Source organism: Manis pentadactyla, chromosome 1 (assembly GCF_030020395.1).
Source record: "Manis pentadactyla isolate mManPen7 chromosome 1, mManPen7.hap1, whole genome shotgun sequence".
NCBI lineage: Eukaryota > Metazoa > Chordata > Mammalia > Pholidota > Manidae > Manis > Manis pentadactyla.
In genome coordinates this window covers 157054258-157076416 of record NC_080019.1, presented here as the reverse complement: position 1 = coordinate 157076416, position 22159 = coordinate 157054258, and the positions used below count along the sequence as shown (strand labels likewise).

Here is a 22159-nt window from a genome sequence, read left to right as displayed (position 1 = left end):
TGTTGTCTGGCTCATGATAGCAGGGTAGGTTCTTTTATTATTTTTAAAAAGTTTTCATTGAAAGTTTTTCCAGTCACTCCAAGTAAACTTAGCTGTGAATGGAAAAGATACAGCTGATTGCCCTGGCTTCTTGAGCAGCTCTCCTGCCCTTGTCCCGCACTTCACTGAGTCAGAAGGAAGGCATGTGGTGTCACTGACCTCTGAAATCATTAAACATCTCCTGTAAATTGTTGCTGTTAGAGACTTGCTCTGGTTTGTTTTCTGAAGGCATATTAATAAGTCAGAATATAATCTGCAGCCAGACTGATCTGTCACGCTTTGCCAGGCACAGGATTTATTATATGGCTGGCCTGTTGGCGTGATAATTCCTAAAGGGCTGTTAGTAAGCCAGCAAGTGCCAGGGGCACATCATTGTCAAATTCCAAAGACATTTGACTTCTCCTGACCTGCTTGTGAAGGGTTTAATCTTCTTCCAAGAGCCTCAGATTGCTCACTAGAAATAGAGACAAAATTGCTCTGGGAAAATCAATGATAAAGAATTACCTTCCTTCAGAAATTGATACGGTTTCAGGGGAGAGAAAAGCAAATACATGTTAGCTGAATTTGTTTCAGATGCCCATGAACAGTCTTGCTCTGTAGGAGTGGTCATATTGAAAATTGAAGCAATTCTCTATCTCAGTAAGTATTTAAAACATGTTTTTTCTCCAAAAGGGAAAAGGGAAGGATGGTAATGAATAATGGAATTTTCTTTTTCAGAGATTCAATTCAAATAATTCCTTATCTCATTTTGTTTTTTGTATAGTGATAAATGATCCAGGTAGCAATATAGCAACATTCTGAGTGAGTTACAGACATTTAGAAAAGAAAATACCACATGTACTATTTTATTAAAATGATATATGTAGGGGAGAGGACCTGTCTGAGATAATGTAACAACTAGAGGCAGATCCAGTAGTCAAGCAATGCACTGAACACACTTAGCAAACACTACTGTGGACATGGCATTCACTGGAGGTAAGAAATGCATCTTACTCAGTTTTTCAGTAGTTTATATGCTTATCAAGGAATACAAGACATAGCACATGAAAATAAAATGTTCTGTGTTGCCCAATGCAGTAGTCACTAGCCACATATGTCTATTTAATTTTAAATTTAAAGAGATTACAATAAATTTAGTACATCACTTGCACTAGCTGCATTTCAAGTGCTCAGTTGTCACATGTGGCTGGTGGCTGTCATATTGGCCAGCTCAGATATAGCACATTTCCATCATTGCCGGAAGTTCTAGTAGACAGCTTAGACCTCTTCAATACACTGTATAGGCAACGTGTAAATGATATTTATAGGAACTGTTTGTCAGTTGATAATAGAGAAGGATAAATGCAGTTGCAATATTAAGGACGACTTTACTAGGGCCTTGAATTTGTGTTTATTTTGACAAGTGTAATGGACAATGAGGGACATTCAGTAGAGAAAAGAAAAAAGAATGTTTTGGGGACTAACGGCCTATCAGGCTTAGATCAAATTACTGTTGTAGATTGCAGAGGGATGAAGATGGGAAAGTGAATTCAGGTGAGAGATTTTGGGGGACTTGTCTGGTAAGCTGAAGTGTTTGTTGTGTCTCACAATGCCACTGAATATTTTTGAGTGGAGTACTGACAGTTCTGGGACAGTGGCACCCTCAGCCAGAAAATAATCCTTCCTTACGTAATTTAGTATACAGAAGGCCAACATTTAATATTAGCATACCAATGGGAGGTCACTTTCTCTGTGCCCCACAGTTAGCTCCAGGGTTGAGCCCAGTAATACTGCTTGTATCCAGTACCCACACACAGATTTAGGTAATACTATGTCTTCCTGGAACTGTCCATGCAGATAGAGAAAAGCATACTTAGAGGTTTCTCATTCACCACCACTGCATTTTATTCCCTCATCCCTTTCTTTTTCTTGCCTCATTTTCTTATTTATTAGGCTCCTTTTAATGTGCTAAGTATTGAGGGTGCAGAGATAAACAAGACGTGAAATCTTCTGCAAGGTGTTCACAGTCTTGTACATAAAATGGGCCAATGCCATTACAGAGAGGACATGGCCATGACAGGCCAGGTGCCCAGAGTACTAGGGAGCGGCTGTGCAATGCAGTCTGGCTCAGGCTGGCTGTAGGCTTGTCTTCTCAGAGCAGGGGATGCTAATCTGAGTCTTGGAGGAGTACAAATTAATTCAGAAGATTAACTGGGAAATACTAAATACAGAGAGGGAAGATCAAGTACAAAAAAATGTATAGCAGAATCTGACCATATAGAAAGAACTAGACCTTGTTTCCTCTTTTATCTTTGGTACAGCACAAAAGAAGGGCTCGAGGTTCTATATAACCTCACTGCAGGTTAAGCAGGAGGAGTAGACAACATAGACATTTTTCTAGGTGGCTCACATGGGTTGGGGAAATGACTTAAACTGCCTTGACTCTCATCATCTGGTTGTGGATTATAGTAAAAGTAACACCAAAGAGAATGATCCAACAAATCAGGTTCAAGTTTGTTTAATATGCTGTGCTGCCTTTCTTTTGTCTGTTTCTCATATAATCATGGGAATTTCTACTGCCTTTGGAATGCCATGCTAGGTTGTCATGCTCTTTCCCAGACTGATGCCAAGCAACTTGGGATTACTTGGGGAGAATTTATGATGAAAATTTAGCCCTTACAAATTACCCAAGGGAGAAATGATAGCTTTTTTTTTCCCCTAGTTACACAGCCCTTACTTTTTGGCTCTGAAATGACAGCATGCTTTTAGGAAAAAATACGAAAAAGAAAAAGAAATTAAAATCACAGTACTAAACAAGAAACAGAACCAGTCAGCAGTGTCTAGGAACAGAGCCACTGGAATTCTTTCACTTTTCTATGAGTCAGAGGCATTGTCATAGAGAATTGATGTTTTTTTCTATCTTTTACGACATGGCAAGGCATCATGAAAGGCAGCATGGAGGAGAAGGAAGACTATGGGCTTCGGAGTGTGACCTCAGTGGGCATAATGGTTTTGCCATTCGCTGGCTGTGTGACTTGGGCAAGTTGCTTGACTCAAGCAGAGGCTCCATTTTTCTCATCTTTAAAATGAAATGATAATACCACCCTTGTAGGACTGATAAAAGGAATAGAGATAATGAGACCAGCACAATGTCTGGTCCTACCAACACTTAATAAATATATCTATTATTATAACTACTAATAGTGAGTTTGAATTTCTCCCTTGGATGACTAAGAGCCACTTACTTTCTTAAGGAGAGGGCATTCTCTTAAAGGAGAGTCGTGCTGCCTTTGGAATACTGGTCTCCAGGTGACAGGGAAAGAGAATCCTCAGTGCAGGGGTCTAAGAGGAAATAGGGAATTTGATGGGAGTGGGAGGTCTGTGTGTCATAGATAAACCAAGTAATCCCTGATGTAGCAAGATATAATAGGATATCAGTGTGTTCCTATTGTAGGAATTATTTCCCTATTGTTGGTGAGAAAGTAAATAGTCAAGAAAAATGTTTGGTTAATGATCTTGGTTATTAATGGTTAAGGGTGAAACAATTACCAGCTCAGAGATTGAGCTAATTCACAGAATTATGTGGCCTCCTTGTTTACTGAACTTACTGCTTATTGAAGGCTATTTCTGTATTTATAGTACAATATACAGACAGTGGGAACGAAGAGGGAAGAAAGAGATCATTTCAATCTGTCCAGTCTTCCTGTCTATCTACCTGTCATCTGTCTATGAGCCATATAACCAAGACATGTTCATCTGCTTCTTTCATTCTTTTTTTCATCTGGATTTGGAAATCACATTGGGATTGTTTCTTATTTTGTGGTTTTACATAGTACAAATTCTATACTGACATGCTATGTATATTGTATAACCAGCAACACTGAAAGTACCATGTCCCAGTAGATCTTAAAATATTGAAGTAGGACATTGATTCCTAAACTCTTCCTAAGCTGTTCCATAAAATACCAGTCTCAAGAGAGGCTCTCAAGTTAGGAAATTTGTCATTAGGTATGTTTAGGGCACACTATTTACTGTAACTTTTTTGAAGAATGGAAATATACATAGCATATTAAGGTCTTTGTGAAGTCTTGCGGAATCGATCTTACTGTTTCACTGAGTGTTTCTAAAATTTATTTGACCACAGAACCTTTTCCTGTATAAACACATACTAATGTTCCAGTTACTACTGTTTTTGAAACATGTTTTGGAAAATGTTGAAGAAGTGGCATTCAGAGATTTTACTCAATCTAACAGTCATTATTAAAAATACCTTTCTCCAGTTAACATAGAACTTCAAAATCACAAAACCATTTTTTTTGTCTGTGTGGAATTATCTTTTGACCAGTGTCAAATATGGACAATTGAACATATAGACCTTGTGAGGCTCAAGCCATAATTTACTTACTGTTTACCAGTGACCTAGTTGGGCCCTTTGAGACATATGGAATTGTCCTCTGTATTCTAAGGAAAAAAAATATTTTGCTACATCTTGGAAGGTTATGTGCTTATTTAGAATTTCATTCAATTTTGATTTGGTTCTACATACATGACAGGAGCCATTCCCAGGTGTGGTTAGTATAATCCATTCACTATACTAAGTAACAATAACAAAGCATGTTTAAGTAGCATCATTCTGTCAAATACTTGGCAAGACCTTACATGTCTCTAAATGTTAAAGAAAGTGGCTATTTGAGAACTGTTCTCTATTTAAGATAAATAAGGCATAGAGATGATCAATGACTTGCCAAAGGCTCCAGAAAGAGTCAACGTATTTTTGAGATTAAAACACTGAAGATTTTATGGAATGGGGGGATCTCAGGTCACATGTAAACCAGCTCCATAGCTTCATCTCTGTTGCCATCAGAAAAACCGTACAGAAAGGATTGCTCTATTTTCCTGTGAATGTCATAGTTTTTACAAAGTAAGCAACCCTTCTCTGGTGTGCCAGGGATTTTTTTTTTTATGATCCTAATTGATCTCTATCCCCCAAAGGGTTCTGAATTATGCAAGTATCTCAAGTTTTAACAAGCCATCTCTACACAGCTGTGCAATGGAAATGTTCAACGGAAAGGTATTCGCTTTGGTCTAGGCAAAGCCCTGGCTGCTTCCTGGACAGACCAGACCCAGGAGTACAGGTCTGAGCTTTCTTGATTGGTGAAGCCTGTTTGGCCCATTTCTGCCTTTTTCTGTCTCTTGTAGTTTCTTCCTTCCTCTCCTGTTGACAGGAGGGAATCATGGCAGGGCACCAGGAATTCCCTTTAAAACTCATGAGTTCCCAGTGCCTGCCCCTCTCTGTGCTTGTCTCTTACTGACCCCCAGATACCAGGGTTTGTTTATTACTGAATCGAGAATTTAGTTTTGGGTACTAGGCTCAAGTCTTGGCAGGTGGTGACCTTGGAAAGAACATTTTCTAAGATAGCTTTGGTTTTCTTTCAAATAAACTTCTACAAGCCTGGACATTTCTGACATGGCTGAAATGCAGGTGATCTATTCCTAGAGTAAGGCTTAAACTAGGATTTCTTAAAAAAAAGAGAACGAACAGTGTGATAAACTCCTGTGCTGCACTTCAGCCTCTGGTTGCAAAGGACACGTTGCTCTGTCATTTATGAGAAAAACTCCAATCTAAAGGCCCCCTCTGGGATCAAATGAGCTTCTATTTTGAGACACCCTGGCTCCCTCTACTGGTCAACGACCTCCTTCCCGCTCATTTGAACAGAAGGTGATTGGAATAAACTGGGAGCTACAAGGGAGACACAGTGTTGTTAAACTATGAATGGTGGATCCAAAGCATGTTTTTATTCCCTTATTCTTCCAATCTCAACAATCTTGGTCACTTAAGTCACAAATTCTTAGCTCCACCTAGTGTCTCCTTCATGTACTTCTGGGCCTTATCTTGTGTCTGCTTTTTAACCGGAGGCCACTTGTTTAGATTTATAGCACTGATGAATACCATGACCCCTGTACTTTAAGACCAGACAATCACTAAGTAGAGATCTTTAAGGAAATACAGTAATGTACAGTTATCACTCTGAACTTACAAACCAAGTTTAGGCTTATCTTTATAGTGCATATGGCATGATAGTTGGAGGAACATACTAAATGGGATGGTAGCTGCCAGAATGCCTCCTAGCTGTCCCAGGAAAATGCTCTTCAGCTGGCTCAGAAGATTTGCTGTCTTCCTATTGAAGGTAGCTATGGCTTACCTACTGTGCTGCTGGGTAGAGGAATTTCTTGATAAACCAGCCATAGTTGCCCTAATACATGAAGCCTTAACTATGGAGGCCATTGGCCCAGACTTTCAGAAAAACTGCTGTTTTATCTAGCTAACAGAGGGGACTTGAGAAGCTCCCCAACAGACTGGACACATTGTATTTCCTAGAGAAGCCAACAGCTGACACCCACACCCAGGCCTGTTCAGTTAGAGTTGGAAAAGTAGCACATGAAGTGATTGTCTTTAATCTCAGCACATCAAATGATGCCAGTGCTTAAATATCCTGTGATGTAAACACATCAATAGAAAGCTTAACAGAGGCAGTCTTCAAGAAATACTTAAAAGAATGTTTTCACAGTGATGCTTAGTCATAGGCTATGTAAATTTTAACATACAATAAATCAATTTCAGAAACACAAGTACTGTTTCAAAGATATGCAAACAATTGTCAGGCATGCTTTGAGGAAAGTGAAGCATCTGGGGTAACATCTGTCCACTTATTCAGGGTAAATTGTTTCCAGAAATGATACAAAAATACTCTTTTCTACCTTCATAATTTTCTATATTGGAGTAACTTAACATGTTACCAAAACTGTTATCTTAGCAGATAATATTTTGATGACGACATCCATGCAGTTAGTATGCTGGACCAGACTCAAGTCTAAAATGAGGTCAAATGAGGCTGTCTTCCCAGTTGAAGTCCAGTCAGGGGTTAAGAAAAATTTTAATAGCTGTAGTCCTTATAAAACTTTTCCCATATGAAACAGTCCTCAAATAGCATACCAAAAGAAGCCTGATCCAAATAGGATTTCATCTCCCAAAGATTTGAGAGGGTCTTTGTTCAGATAATCATATTAAAAATATCTTCTGCAGGACCTCAAAACTCTCTGTTAGAGGAATAATCTTTCTTAGCTGTACCATCCTGTTACACTCTTGTCCCCTTGATGACCTCTTCCTTTTGTCACAACACATCTCATGCTTACAACCCTCAACATGTATGTCCCCTAAGCTTTCCTCTGTCTGTTGGGCATATTTTGCCCCCTTTCTCACTAAAGACCTGAAAGTGGAAGGGGCTAATGAAAGGACAGCAGGCAGGGAAATGGCTTAGCTGTTTGTAAGGCTAAATGAGCTCTCCATTTCCTAAAGCAAGGGGAAAACTTAAATTTGACTTATTTGAGAATTGAGTTCCTATGAGTCCCTATAGACTCCTTATAAGAAGACAAAAAATGGATATTTTATATCTAGCTTTTTTTTTTTCATTCACTCACCCACTCAACACAGATTAATCAAGCAGCTACTACATACCAGGTCCTGGAATGGAGAAAACATACAAGGGCCCTGTGATTGTGACAATTAGTGATTTCACTCTTCACAAGGGTTTATATGTGTTTCTATACATTCTGTAGTAGAGGTACAGCTGCAGCCCAAAACATCTACCAGGCTGATTTCTGTGAACCCTGTATGTTAAGTTCAAACAAAATTCTTAGTATAGTCAGGGACATCTTAGGTATATACTGTATGGGGAAGACACATTATAGTTATTCAGAAAAGAGTGTTGACTGGAGAGTTTGGTCCATGAACTCCAGCCCTAATTCTGCTACACATATCTGGGTGACCTTGAGCAAGACATCAGTCTCTCTGAACGTTTCTCATCTGTAAAATGGACTTAAGATAAGCTCTAAAGATTCTTCCATCGTTTATATTCTGTGGTTCTCTAAATAAGTTTTTTAATTCCTAAAAAATTAGAATAGGGACTAGATAAATAGGAGTGCTTAGAAACTTCATTTCAGAGTATCTGTTGGAGGCAAGTTAGCAATTTTAAATTCCTTTTCTTCTAGGTGTATGAATTACAGCTTAGAAAAATAGAAAATCTTTTTATTTGTTGAAGTGAAAATTTACATCCTGTTTAAGAGAAGTATGAGACTTTGATAGGGAGAAAAGCCACAAGTCTCAGTGGTTCTCCCGAAACTTGATCTATAATAATTGAAAAATTTCTTTTACTGAAAGAAAAAAAGGGGGTGGCATGGAGGGACTGTGAGTGCATTTACAAATCCCACGCTGAGGGAGAGAAGGCAGCTTTTGCTTCCCAGCAAGAAAAATGGAAGTGAGTCCCAAATAGAGGAGATTGAAAGTGAACCATCAGGTGTATTTAATATTTCATATGATCAGCTACAGGTGTTGTGAGTTGCCTTCACTATTATGCAACATTGAGAAGTCAGAATTCATTATTATTTTAGCTGATTACTCTAATCAGTTTGGGGGAACATTTTTGCTTTAGTTACTTCACTATGATTCCATGAGTTTTGATGGCTTTGTGGATTTGCATACCAAGGGCTCTCAGCTTATAGGTATTATGACCCTATGTGACTTCTTTTAATCACATTCCTGCAAATCTATTTGCTTGTAAAGGTCCTCCTTTCTCAAACAGTAAACCTAGTTACCAAAGCTATAGTGGAATGTTTGATTAGTGGCTTCTCTGTTGTTGTTGAAATGTTGGTGCTAATTTTGTTTCCCACTCTTCACTCCTTTTCTCTCTGGAAAGGGGAAGTTTAGTAGAGCTCTAATTTAATACTGAGGTGTGTAAACTGTTGTTAATGAATGCCAGGTCATGGGGAAGATGTTTTTCATTATATCATCAGGATTTTGTAACAGCTTGAGAATCGATCCTTTTTTTTATTTCTTAATTTCTATTGGGTAGTAAAGTGTCCTTTTCACACAATGCTAAAGTGAAAGATTATCTAAATTCCAAAGGGTATTCATTCTGCCCTTAACCTCCTTCTCTTATCTCCTTTTGTTTTTCTTTTTACTAAATAGTCAGAACAATGCACCTCTCAGAAGCCTGCTCTCTAGACTCAAGGTCTGTATCTTCTTTAAATTATGCATGTGGATGTTCATGGGGACCTGGTGGATGAGAAGGAAACCAAAGCATTAAGAAAGCCCTAGTTTTCAGAGGGTTGCTTGGAGGACCAGAGATTAGCAAGTATGGCTGGGTCTAAGTCACTCTGCAAGATGCCTTACCAAAGTGGATGACAATGAGTCAGAAGGAGTAAATTGTTGCTTCTAACTTCCAACTTGCAAATATTACACTACATTGGGTCCTTTGGGAGAGTTAGGGGTGGATTTGTTGATGTGAACCACCATTAATTAAAAATATGTTCTGAGGGATTTTATACTCATAATAAAGCTTTTAAAATTGTAACTGGCAAAGTCCTCTGGGGCCGACTTGACATTCTGATGGTCCTTAGAACTGAGCTGTTCTCTTCTGTTAGAGAAGGGAACAGTAGAGATGGATCTTAACTTATTAGTGGAAGTATTTTCACTGATATAAGAAAAAAAAAGAGCAGATATGTATTTTTGCCCTTCTGCCTCTCCTCATGTTCCACTTAAATAAGGGCAAAAAGAAGTTGCATTTATAACAGAGACTCTAATCTTTCTCTTCTAGGATACTTCTTAGAGGCACTTCCTCCCAGTTTTCCTCTCAGTTCTCCACTCATTCCCATTCTTCTCTCCTTGACTTTTTTGTTCACAAGTGACAGTAAAGTGGAATATACTTTCTGATCATGGAAAGAATATTGTTTCATAATTTTGAGAGAGTAGAAAATCTAAAATGTGTGTTTCCCTAGGTGTAGAGGTCCTCAAAATCAGCATAGCACCCCCACCCCATGTCTCTTGTAAGATGGTTAGCTGCTCATGTTTTCTTTTTTGAGAAACATTAAAAGACTCATTCAAAGCCTGCTGGAACAGTGTAGGATAGGCATGGCTCTGATCCAATCCAGGGTCAGCTGTATAATAATAGCACAAAGAGGAGACTCATGCTGTGTCTCTACATCTTGTGCAAAGGGGGAGATATTGGGGTAACTACATGTAACCCCACTGCTGATTCTTCTAAAAACTTAAGAAGGGAAGTGTCTTCTGGCCTTACCACCATGTTCCCTACGGAGAAAGAATCACTCTAAGTGTCTGGTAAAGGTCCATGGGAAAGTTAGAGCATGAGCAATCTACGTGACCTCACCCAGTTATTTAGGGTATTGAACTTGCTGGCACGGCGGGGGGGTAGGGGGGGAAGGCAGTTACTCTGAAATGGTCCATAGCTGGCAGAGTGGATAGACTGCCAGGAAAAGCAGAAGCAAGTCCTGGGAGAACACTTTTCCCTCCCTAGATTTAGGAATAACAGGGAGCTGTTTCACACTGGGGGCCCTTTTTTTTCCTCCCAGAAAAGATAACCTCCCTCAGGGGATCTGGTGAATGAACCAGGGTATTTTGCCCCTTCTGGTGATAGGCCGGAGTCCGGCACTCCTACAAAAGAGGAATTAGCTTGGACACCCCACACACTGAGTTTGGCCTTGTCCCATACCTGTGCTCTTGTCGTTGTGGATTGCCCGCTTATATCAGTCACGAAGCAAGCAGTCTGCACTGTGGCTTGAGATGAAAGGTATTTTAATATGCTCAGGTCACATATTATCTTTGCCAATAGTAATTTTATATCATTTTCTTAAAAGAAACCACACTCCTTGCAATAATTCTTTCCAGTGAAGCAAAATTTCACATGACAGAAAGCTTTACTTATAATTCTTTCATTTAAACAATTGTATTGAATTCCCTCCTTGCCAAAAAGAATGTTAAAATATCTTTTATTATTTCTTTTGATATGCAAATAATGAGGAGAAAACGTTTGGAAGACCCTCAGTTAAACTTTGAAAGATTTTTCCTTTCTTTAATAGTGGAGAATTTTTAATAGCTTTGGTAAGTTTCTCCTTTCAAATGAAACAATATAAACAAACCAAAAAAATAAAATACTTTAAGAACTTTAAGGACTGAAATAGTGCTTTGGTTTCCTGACTGCCAGCTTCAGTTAGCCGTCTCTAAGCGGTCCTGCGCAATTCCCCAGAGGAAACGTTTGAAGAAGGTTTTTCTGCCACATAAGAGAATTTCATCCCATACAGCCCACAGATTTTGATGGCAAACTAATGGACCAAGTGTCTAGTTTTACAGAAGTAGCTGTAGAATATGTTTTTCCTTTCACAGGTGCACACCACTCATTCTCAGACTTCAGAAATAAGAATTTACCAACTTCTAAAAAGGGGATAGCTTAAACACTGGATATTTCTGTGAGAATTGGGTGTCAAATCAGGTCGCTTTAAATTTACTAAATGAAGGAAAAAAGTGTCAAGCAGGGTTCAAACTTCCAAAGCAAAGGATCTTTCTTTACAACTGTCTGGTGTACACATAAGTATTTTATAATCTGGCCTGTATTTTTTTCTTTCTGTGAAACATTGAACCACTTTTATGTTTAGGCGTGTGTATAGAAATTCATGAAGTTCTTTTATACCCTTACTTAGTTCCTTCCAACACAATTCTCATTTTAAGACTTCTTGAAAATATAGTTTTTTGAAAGCACATTTTGCCACAGCTTGCTAATTTGGATTTGTTCTTTTATATCTACCAGCCACCTGATTACTGTCCCTGTGCAAAGGGCACTCATTCACATAATTTTTTCCAAGCACTTAAACCTGGAAAGATATTTTTTAAAGGACTCACAGAAGCTCTCTTGGGGGTTTGGAAAACATGGCAAAATTGTTAGCAGACCTTTTGACTGTGCTATATTTAGGAAACTAATTGTGTTCTTTTAAAGTGCATTTTTGACAATGGGACAAAGTTTTCTTGCCCCCACTAATATGTGAAATATTCACAATGAAAAACGTTAGTAAAACACCCCAGATACATTTTAACCACAGCAACAGTAAAGTGATTTAAAAGGAGAAAAGGTTTTTGTAATATTTATGCTGCCCTTTCTGCCCAAAATGAACTTTTATTTTACCGTTCTAACAGAAGTTTGTTTTCAAACCAGTTGCTAGTTAAAGGAGCAGCTGATCTTGGCACCCATAAGAATAAGCTCTAACCACATAGTAAGCCTGTGGACCAGAGGATTGTGTATTCCCCTCCACAACAACCCACAGTAGGTTCGATGCCTGCCGAAGTGTTATCTTACCTTGAGCACGTAAGGTCCAGGAGAGGCTCGGGGCTCCCGCAGGAGAGGGCCGGGGAAGTGCTCGGCTCCCGCTGCCGGTAACATGCACTTGGCTTTTATGGGCAGGTGGGAGGAGCTGCCTCTCACAGTAGGTGGGCAGGGAAGGAGCGGGGGCCGGGAGCCCCGCGAGGAGCGAGACACTCTTCTCTGGGGAGGGACAGAGAGGGAGGAGAGACGGGGCGGGGGGTGGGGGGGTAGGAGCGGAGGAAGGACTGGGAACGCGAGAGGGAGGGAGGAAGAGAAAGAGGAAAGGAGAGCGGAGAGGAGTAGAGAAAGAGAAAGGGGCGCAGACCACAGATGGGGAAACGGTCGGGGGGAAAATGAACCGGAGACCGGGAGAGACGCCGAAACACGGCGAGATCTGGAAGGAAAGAGGAATTGGATTGTTTTCCGTTTCTGTATAACTTTTTTTCTGAGACGGGGAGTTGTGGGTGACTGTTACACTAAAGGTGTTCTCTGTGAATTTGAAAACCTGAGGGGTTCGTAAGTGAGGAGCAGAAGGGGAAGCTGGCGCCCGAGCAGCAAAGCCCCGGCGCTGGGTGCACGTGGACCGGGCAGCGCGCAGAGCGGCCGCCCGCCGCCCGCGCGCCTGCCCCCGGCCTCCCGTGCCCGCGGGGAAAGCGGCCCCTTCGCCCCTCACTCCCGGCGCTGCCTCTGGGGCGGGAAGTTCTCGTGCTGCCGGTAGTGTGCAGCATCGCAAGGTCCCTCTTCAGACTTGTGGAGCATTAAGGTAAACCCAGCCAACGTCGGGAAGACCAGCGGAGGCTGCCTTGTGCAGAAGGAAGTCTCAAATCCAGCCTCGGTCCTCCAAAAACTTCTTATGTAACTGGATTTCAGGGCACTCTGCCCTCTGGTTATTTTTGGTATTTAAAAAACTCATTCCTGACAATTGGAAAACGTCTTGGTGACATAGGTCTGTGTGTGTCTTAAACATTAAGTAGAAGATGCAACTAACAAGAGGCTGAAGGATCAGGCTGAAATTCTTAAGAAATACATTCAGAGAAAGAAAAACAAGCTCCTTTAGCTGCTGAGTGGTGACTCATTTCCTAGCCCAAACTCAATTTTGCCACCAAAGAAATGTAAGCATTTTAAAAGAGAGAACCTGAGCCTTTGGGGTGAGGGTACTGAGAGGGGGAAGGGAGGAGCCTGTGTGTGGTGGTGGGCTGGGAAGAAAAAGGGGTCGAACTGTTACTGCATGGATGTATGATTTATGTAACTATAAATAACAATATATGTGTATAAAACTTGATCAGTGTTCACTGAATAATGTCATGAAGGTGTTTTTTTTTTTTTTTAAAGAAAAATCTCAAAGGGATGAAGCAACTAACGCAAACTCACAATCTTGGGAGGGGGCCACAGCTAGAGAGCTTGCAAAGTACCAGGCCACCAGATAGAATACCTAGCCTGGTCTCAGGTTAGATCCTGATGTCTCTGGGGTTACCAGGCTCCAAGAGAAGGAAAAATGCTGGCCAAGAGCAGTGTTGCTTGAACTGGGTCCTGTTGATACCTTGGGCTGGGTAATTTCTTGTTGTGGGGGCCTCTCTTGTGCTGTGAAGAATGTTGAACAGCATCTCTGGCGTCTCCCCACCAGATGCCAGCAACACCCTCACCCTGCGATTGTGAAAATCAAACATATCACTACACTTAGATAAATATCTCTGGGGAGGGGGCAAAATCTCCTCCAGGTCTAAAGAAGGCCTACAACTATAAACAAGCATTTTAAAGAAATCCGTTAAGAGAATATTTAATAGTGGCATTTGTATAATAATAATACTAGTTGGCATATGTGCTAAGTCTACACTGAGTTTAGCTTTTTACATACTCATATTTCCATCTGTCTGCTGCCGCTAGAGCTCCAAATCTCAATTGCCTCCTTTGTAACTAAGCTTATTTTCAATTGGATATACCTGGGAGTCCATGGAGCAGACTCGTATGTGCTTGGGGTAGGAAGGAAGATTAGTGATATATGAGGTGAAAAATTTAAGATCTTTATCATAAACAAGTTTAACATTAGAACAGTTATCCAATTGTTATTCATGATATTTTTGACTTTGTCTAAATATTGATACTTTTTCATCTTTAAGCTCCCTGTTCAAATTGTATTCAGTAACTTTTTGGTTGTGAAGAAGTTATGCCTAGTGGTTAACTAGCTAGCAGAAAATAAGTACTCAATAGGTATGTATAGTCTAATTGAATAAATGACACTAGTGAACACTGACACTTAGAGAATGGCCAGTATTTATTAGTTTAATGAATGAATTAAAGAATTAATACATGCTTAGAAAAGCTAGAACTTTCACATTAAATTTCCCCATTTGCTATTTGGTTTTACTCTCTACTGACCTTCCATAACTCAGATTTTCCTCTTTCCAAATAGTATGCTTGTCTTTTGAGGATGTGGCTAAATCCATTAAAAAGAATATGAAATGAATAACCCTTGTTACTCGGCCTAGAAATAGGACTGCATTAACTATTCTGGGTCTGACCCCTGAAATCAGATGTGATTTTATAGGTATGGTACCACATCTGGCACTTTTTAATTTAGCAAAGAAACATGTTCTGGACAAACTAAACAAGACCCAGTTAGAGGAAAAGCTGGGTAATAAACATGTTAGTAGATATTCTCCACAGATTAGCAAATGATCTTTTCAATCCTGATCTAATGCCTTCCAAACATTCCAGTTCTATCACATGGTTGTGAAAAATAGAAACAGAAAAGGCAAGAAAAGCACATGCAAAGAGAAGGCAATCGATGGCTTTATTTTTCTTCTTTTTTCTCCTTCATTCTGTCCTTTCAAACCTGAATATCCAGCCAATGTAACAAAAGAGCTCCTTTCATTTTGTTTGAATCGTCCGAATGAGTAGTTCATTTCTCCAGTTCACACTTGCCTGAATCTGATTCAGTAGCAGATCTGGACAACAAATCAGGAACCCAGGAATGTGATTTCTTTGCTGACTCTCAGCGTGCCCTTCCTAGAATCTCTCTGAAGGTGACTGAGGTTTGAAATGACCTACTTTGGTCTAAGGTGACTGAGTTTTGAAATGACCTACTTTGGTCTTCTGTGGAAAGAAAGGAATCCAATGACAACATACTTGATGCTCTGAAGTTTCCATTGTGTGGATATAATAATAGCTACAGATGATTACTTTATTAAAGAGCTTTGAAAATGGAAACTTTTTTTTTTGGCCTAGTTAGAATTAACAGATATTTATTAAGAATGGATACCAGACAGTGTAGTATTCAAAGTGGAGGAAAATGAGAATCTAGATCTAGGCCATGGAGGAAAACAAGCATTAAATCCTGTAATTTGGGTTGCAAAGAGACTTCAGGGAGGAGGTGGAATTTGAGCTGAGCTATAGAAAATAGCTTTTGGATGATGGGTGATGAACAGTAGGGCAAGAGAAGGAATGTATTAAGCTGGGTAAGCACAGGAATATTTGGGGGATGGTGAATTAGTTAGCATGACTGAAGGGAAGGGTCAATGTAGTAGAACAACAAAGCTAAGAAACAGGAAAGGAGAGGTGGGATCAGCATGTGGAAAACCTTAAATTACATCTCAATATCTGAACTGTGTACTGTAGGCAATGAGGAGTCACTGAGGACTTTTGACCAATAGAATGGCTTGATAGAAATGGCATATCATTAAGATTGCACTTTTCTTTGAATAGGGTCTTTGTAGTAGATCCTTTATAATAGACCCAAAGCATTTTCTTTTCAGAATGTCAGAATGTCTAGGGCAATTAGCATACTTAGAAAAAACTGCAAAGTTGGAGGTCTGTATGAGGTGGCAAAAGTAGTGGAGGCTCTAGCCCAGTGTCCCTGTGTGGTTGTAAGGAGACAGAAAGCAGGATTCTCCCAGGGTGTGGCCAGGATGACCCATAGGATAAATGTGGATGGTGGTGTCTGCTCTGGTGTCAGAGGAACCAGGCTTTTCACCTGTTGTAGCATTAAGGTTATCTGAAAGTATCTATCCCCAGGTAATAGGTCCTGATGTATGAGATCCTTGAGTTTCCAAGGGTTTTTGGTTTAGCAAACAATAGAAACTGGCATTAAAAGCTATACCTTCACATTTATGTTTTCAAATAGCTAACTTTCATTTATTTCATATGTGTTGGCAATTTCAACCTCCAAGTTTCTTGCTATTCCTAAGCGCTTCAGAATGCAAATGAAGATGGCTTTTGGTCTAAGCAAAAATCACTAATTTGAAGTTCAATACGCAGAAATTTGCTCTCAAATGACCCATCAGTCAGTCAGCCTAGGTTTGTGCTATCACCAAATACGATCTTGGCCTGCAAGACACTTACAAATGCCAGCTCTCCTTGGACATTTAAAATAAGGTTTTATTTACAAAGATTGAAAGGCTCACAGCACACAAGAAAGACACACCTCTCCCACATTCCAGAGGAACATTGGATTCTGTGAGTCAGCTTTCCTGTTGACCCGGATGGTGGAGAGCTAACTGACTCGGGTGAGCCCACAGATGATTGCGTCACAGTTCCTACTGGCTTTATAAAGAGCACTGGATGAAGAGTCAGGAAATCTGGGGGCTAGTCCCAGTTCGACCCATGAAAACTCAGGGCAGATGCTTGATCCTTTTTGGATTCGGTGTCCATTGTAAAATAGGAGGCTTAACCAATCTCTAAAGTTATTTCACCTTTCAGATGCTTGCTCTGTACCAGTCAGTAGAGGCTCCTCTTACTCAACATTCCCTCGAGTCAACCCAACATTCAGTTATACACATACTGAGCTTCAGGAATGCAAGTTAGAGCTCATAAGTGTTAGTCCAGTGTTTGCTACAGGGCATTACACCCCAACATTAAACACTGTCTGTATTCTAGACACAGAATCCCAAAAGTAGGGTGTACCATTGTCACACTAGCTGTTAACTGTGACCACTGTCACTCTTACATCTCAGGACTTGGCAGAAGTCTTCCAGAATGAGCCATCAGCCTCTAAATCTTGAAGCCTTTTAACTTTCTTCCTCTTAATCCAGTAGTAACTCTCCTTCCAACTGATGGAAATGGAACCACACAACACAGATTCCTGGTTTCTGAAAATTCTATCCATTGTGCTAGGTTTACTTGATGTCCAAATTAACTGATTTGATTTCCTAAGAAGCTCTTTAGTCTACTTCTAGTCTCAATTCTTTCCTCTCACTAGTGCACTACCTCTTTATTTCTTCAGTTAGGAAATGTTTGGTTCTCCTTTCAAGATAGACTAAATTACTCTAGCTCTTTTTAGATTCCCAAGCTATTAGAATTTACCAGAGTCTCTGAATCTTTCTCTAGCTCTCTTCCTTCCCATAACCAATGACACTTAGAGACACTCCATTCTTTCTCTATACTTTAAAAAATTTAATTGTAGGTGTTCTTGCATGAGAGCAATGCAATGAAGAGAGAAAAATACAGTCCAGGGATTTTTTTTTCTTACTCAGGTGTGGAAAAGTAGACGCCTTCCAGGGTACTCCAAAAATATAGTCCACCTTTCCCTGATTTCATCTTTTTTTTTTTTTTGGTATCATTAATATACAGTTACAGGAGCAACATTATGGTTACTAGACTCCCCCCATTATCAAGTCCCCACCACATACCCCATTACAGTCACTATCCATCAGCATAGTAAGATGCTATAGAATCACTACTTGTCTTCTCTGTGTTATATTGCCTGCCCCGTGCCCCACACCCCCACATTATGTGTGCTAATTGTAATGCCCCTTTTCCCCCCTTATCCCTCCCTTCCCACCCATCCTCCCCAGTCCCTTTCCCTTTTGTAACTGTTAGTCCATTCTTAGGATCTGTGAGTCTGCTGCTGTTTTGTTCCTTCAGTTTTCTCTTTGTTCTTATACTCCACAGATGAGTGAAATCATTTGATACTTGTCTTTCTTTGCCTGGCTTATTTCACTGAGCATAATACCCTCTAGCTCCATCCATGTTGTTGCAAATGGTAGGATTTGTTTTCTTATTATGGCTGAATAATATTCTATTGTGTATATGTACCACATCTTCTTTATCCATTCATCTACTGATGGACACTTAGGTTGCTTCCATTTCTTGGCTATTGTAAATAGTGCTGCGATAAACATAGGGGTGTATATGTCTTTTTGAAACTGGGCTCCTACATTCTTAGGGTAAATTCCTAGGAGTAGAATTCTGGGTCAAATGGTATTTCTATTTTAAGTTTTTTGAGGAACCTCCACACAGCTTTCCACAATGGTTGAGCTAATTTACATTCCCACCAGCAGTGTAGGAAGGTTCCCCTTTCTCCACATCCTCGCCAATATTTGTTGTTGTTTGTTTTTTGGATGGTGGCCATCCTAACTGGTGTGAGATGATATCTCATTGTGGTTTTAATTTGCATTTCCTTGATGATTAGTGATGTGGAGCATCTTTTCATGTGCCTGTTGGCCATCTTAATTTCTTCTTTGGAGAAGTGTCTGTTCAGATCCTCCACCCGTTTTTTAAATTGGATTATTTGCTTTTTGTTTGTTGAGGTGCATGAGCTCTTTATATATTTTGGATGTCAACCCCTTATCGGATATGTCATTTATGAATATATTCTCCCATAATGTAGGATGCCTTTTTGCTCTACTGATGGTGTCCTTTGCTGTACAGAAGCTTTTTTGTTTGATATAGTCCCACTTGTTCATTTTTGCTTTTGCTTCCCTTGCCCGGGGAGATATGTTCATGAAGAAGTTGCTCATGTTTATGTCCCAGACAATTTTGCCTATGTTTTCTTCTAATAGTTTTATGGTTTCATGACTTACATTCAGGTCTTTGATCTATTTTGAGTTTATTTTTGTGTATGGGGTTAGACAATAATCCAGTTTCATTCTCTTGCATGTAGCTGTCCATTTTTGCCAACAGCAGCTGTTGAAGAGGCTATCAGTTCCCCATTGTATATCCATGGCTCCTTTATCATATATTAATTGACCATACATGTTTGGGTTAATATCTGGACTCTCTATTCTGTTCCATTGGTCTCTATGGGTCTGTTCTTGTGCACCTAATTGTCTTGATTACTGTGGCTTTGTAATAGAGCTTGAAGTTGGGAAGCAAGATTCCCCCTGCTTTATTCTTCCTTCTCAGGATTGCTTTGGCTATTGGAGGTCTTTTGTGGTTCCATATTAATTTTAGAACTATTTGTTCCAGTCTGTTGAAGAATGCTGTTGGTATTTTGATAGGGATTGCATTGAATCTCTAGATTGCTTTGGGCAGGATGGCCATTTTGACAATATTAGTTCTATTAGTTCTTCCTACCCAAGAGCATGGGGTGAATTTCCATTTATTAGTGTTCTCTTTAATTTCTCTTAAGAGTGTCTTGTAGTTTTCAGGGTATAGGTCTTTAACTTCCTTGGTTAGGTTTATTCCTAGGTATTTTATTCTTTTTAATGCAATTGTGAATGGAATTGTTTTCCTGATTTCTCTTTCTGCTAGTTCATCATTATTGTATAGTAATGCAACGGACTTCTGTGTATTAATTTTGTATCCTGCAACTTTGCTGAATTCAGATATAAGTTCTAGTATTTTTGGAGTGGATTCTTCAGGGTTTTTTATGTACAATATCATGTCATCTGCAAACAGTGACAGTTTGGCTTCTTCCTTACCAATCTGGATGCCTTTTATTTCTTTGTGTTGTCTGATTGCCGTGGCTAGGACCTCCAGAACTATGTTGAATAAAAGCATGGAGAGTGGGCATCCTTGTCTTTTTCCTGATCTTAGGGGAAAAGCTTTCAGCTTCTTGCTCTTAAGTATGATGTTAGCTCTGGGTTTTTCATATATGGCCTTTATTATATTGAGGTACTTGCCCTCTATACCCATTTTATTGAGAGTTTTTATCGTGAATGGATGTTGAATTTTGTCAAATGCTTTCTCAGCATGTATGGAGATGATCATGTGGTTTTTGTCCTTTTTATTGATGTGGTCCCTGATTCCTTCTTATACCCTACTGATGATATGGGAATTGTCTTGATCCTAGACTCCCCTTGCTAGATAATTTTAATCCTGCTTTATGTTCTATTTCCCATTCTTTCTAATTTTGGTTTATTCTCTATGTTCTTATTAATATTTACGTGATGTTCAATTTTAATAAATTCCACATTTCCTGCTCAGAGTTACATTTTGTACAACTTACGATTTTCATGAAAAATACCAATTCAACAGGCAAAAATGTTTATCTGAGATGAGGGACCCAACAAATGTCCTGGTCTTAGACTGGCATGTCCTGTCCCCAGAAAACCTTGCATGCTGTACCCCACCCCATCAATGATTATGTCATACCTTCATTCAGATGCTTTCTATGATTCTGCATTATTTATCTAAGAAATCCAAATTTATATTCAGGCATTCAAAGCCCTCCTTCAAGATTTAAGTCCAGTCTTGATTTCCAATCTCATTTATAAACCCTATTCTCAGTTAGGGGAATCAATTTGCTTTTCATAATGTGCCCTCAACTCTGTATCTTCTGTGTGATGGTGGATACAGCTCCTGTTGCCAGATCCATCTATGGAAACATGCTCAAATCCTTTATTTTTAGTTTAGTTCAATGCCACCCTCTTTTGTTAATGCTTTCTATTCCTTTTTCTGAAGCCCCCTGGAAAATTGGTACTTTTCTCATATGATATTTTTCACTGTCCACTCTTTATATATATGCTCACCTCTTTCCTCCTCAACTTCACTGCTCTTTTTTTAAATTATTTTTTTTATTAAGGTATTATTGATATGCACTCTTATGAAGGTTTCACATGAAAAAACAATGTGGTTACTACATTCACCCATGTTATCGTGTCCCCCCCATACCCCTTTGCAGTCACTGCCCAACGTATAGTGAGATGTCACAGAGTCACTATTGGCCTTCTCTGTGCTACACTGTCTTCCCCATGATCCCCCCCACACCATGTATGCCAGTCATAATACCCCTCAGTTTCCTTCTCCCTCCCTCCCTCCCCACCTGCCCTTCCCCACCCCTCCTCTTTGGTACTCGCTAGTCCTTTCTTGGAGTCTGTGCATCTGCTGCTGTTTTGTTCCTTCAGTTTTGCTTCATTGTTATACTCCACAAATGAGGGAAATCGTTTGGTATTTGTCTTTCTCCACCTGGCTTATTTCACTGAGCATAATGTCCTCCAGCTCCATCTATCTTGTTGCAAATGGTAGGATTTATTTCTTACAGCTGAATAGTATTCCATTATGTATATGTACCACCTCTTCTTTATCCATTCATCTACTGATGGACCCTTAGGTTGCTTCCATATCTTGGCTATTGTAAATAGTGCTGCAGTAAACATAGGCACTGCTGTCTTCTTAAAGGCTTAACTCCTTCCCTAACATTAGACCCCATGTAGAATATATGGTCAATACATATTTGTGAATTGTAGAGCTTATTTTGAAAACTAATCATTAAATCCTCTCCTACTTCTCTCTATTCCTATCTCCCTTTATCCCATTTGGCTCAAAAAGCCATTTAGAGCTGCTGATATGTTTCTGGCATGCTCATAGAGACTGGAGTTCCAAATATCAGTATGGCTCGGTTCCCATTTTTGAGGAATTTAAACAATCTTGTGGGGAAGACAGAGATAGATAGTTTCCATGCAACATGGTAAATTCTATGGGCAAGTTAAGTTCTGGGCACTATGGGAGCTCAGAAAATGTTCTTGCTCCTTAGGGGTTCATTGAGGTGGTTACTCAGAATGTAAGTCATTGGATGGTATCAAGAAACACATAAAAGGAAAGCTTGGGCTTTCTTTGTGTCTGATGGGGGGAAAAATAGAATGATATGCTTTTTTATTTTTTTGATGGGGATCTGGAGGGTCAGTCTGCATTTTGGCCTGCAAACTGAGTCTTCCTGCCTGGTGAGTCAGTCAAGGTCCAAGGGTTATTTAAGAAGGTATGTTTCAATATCGCTTTGA

General features: G+C 39.7%; 1 protein-coding gene across 2 annotated transcripts in view; it reads right to left on the bottom strand.

Moving 5' to 3' along the window:
• Positions 1 to 12414, bottom strand: part of COL8A1 (collagen type VIII alpha 1 chain) — a 136492-nt gene extending 124078 nt beyond the window's left edge. For both annotated transcript variants that reach the window (XM_036916538.2, XM_036916539.2), the window contains exon 1: positions 12219 to 12414. The gene's annotated coding sequence lies outside the window, so the exon portion shown is untranslated. The remainder of the gene's footprint in view (positions 1 to 12218) is intronic.
• Between the last annotated feature and the right edge of the window lie 9745 nt (positions 12415 to 22159).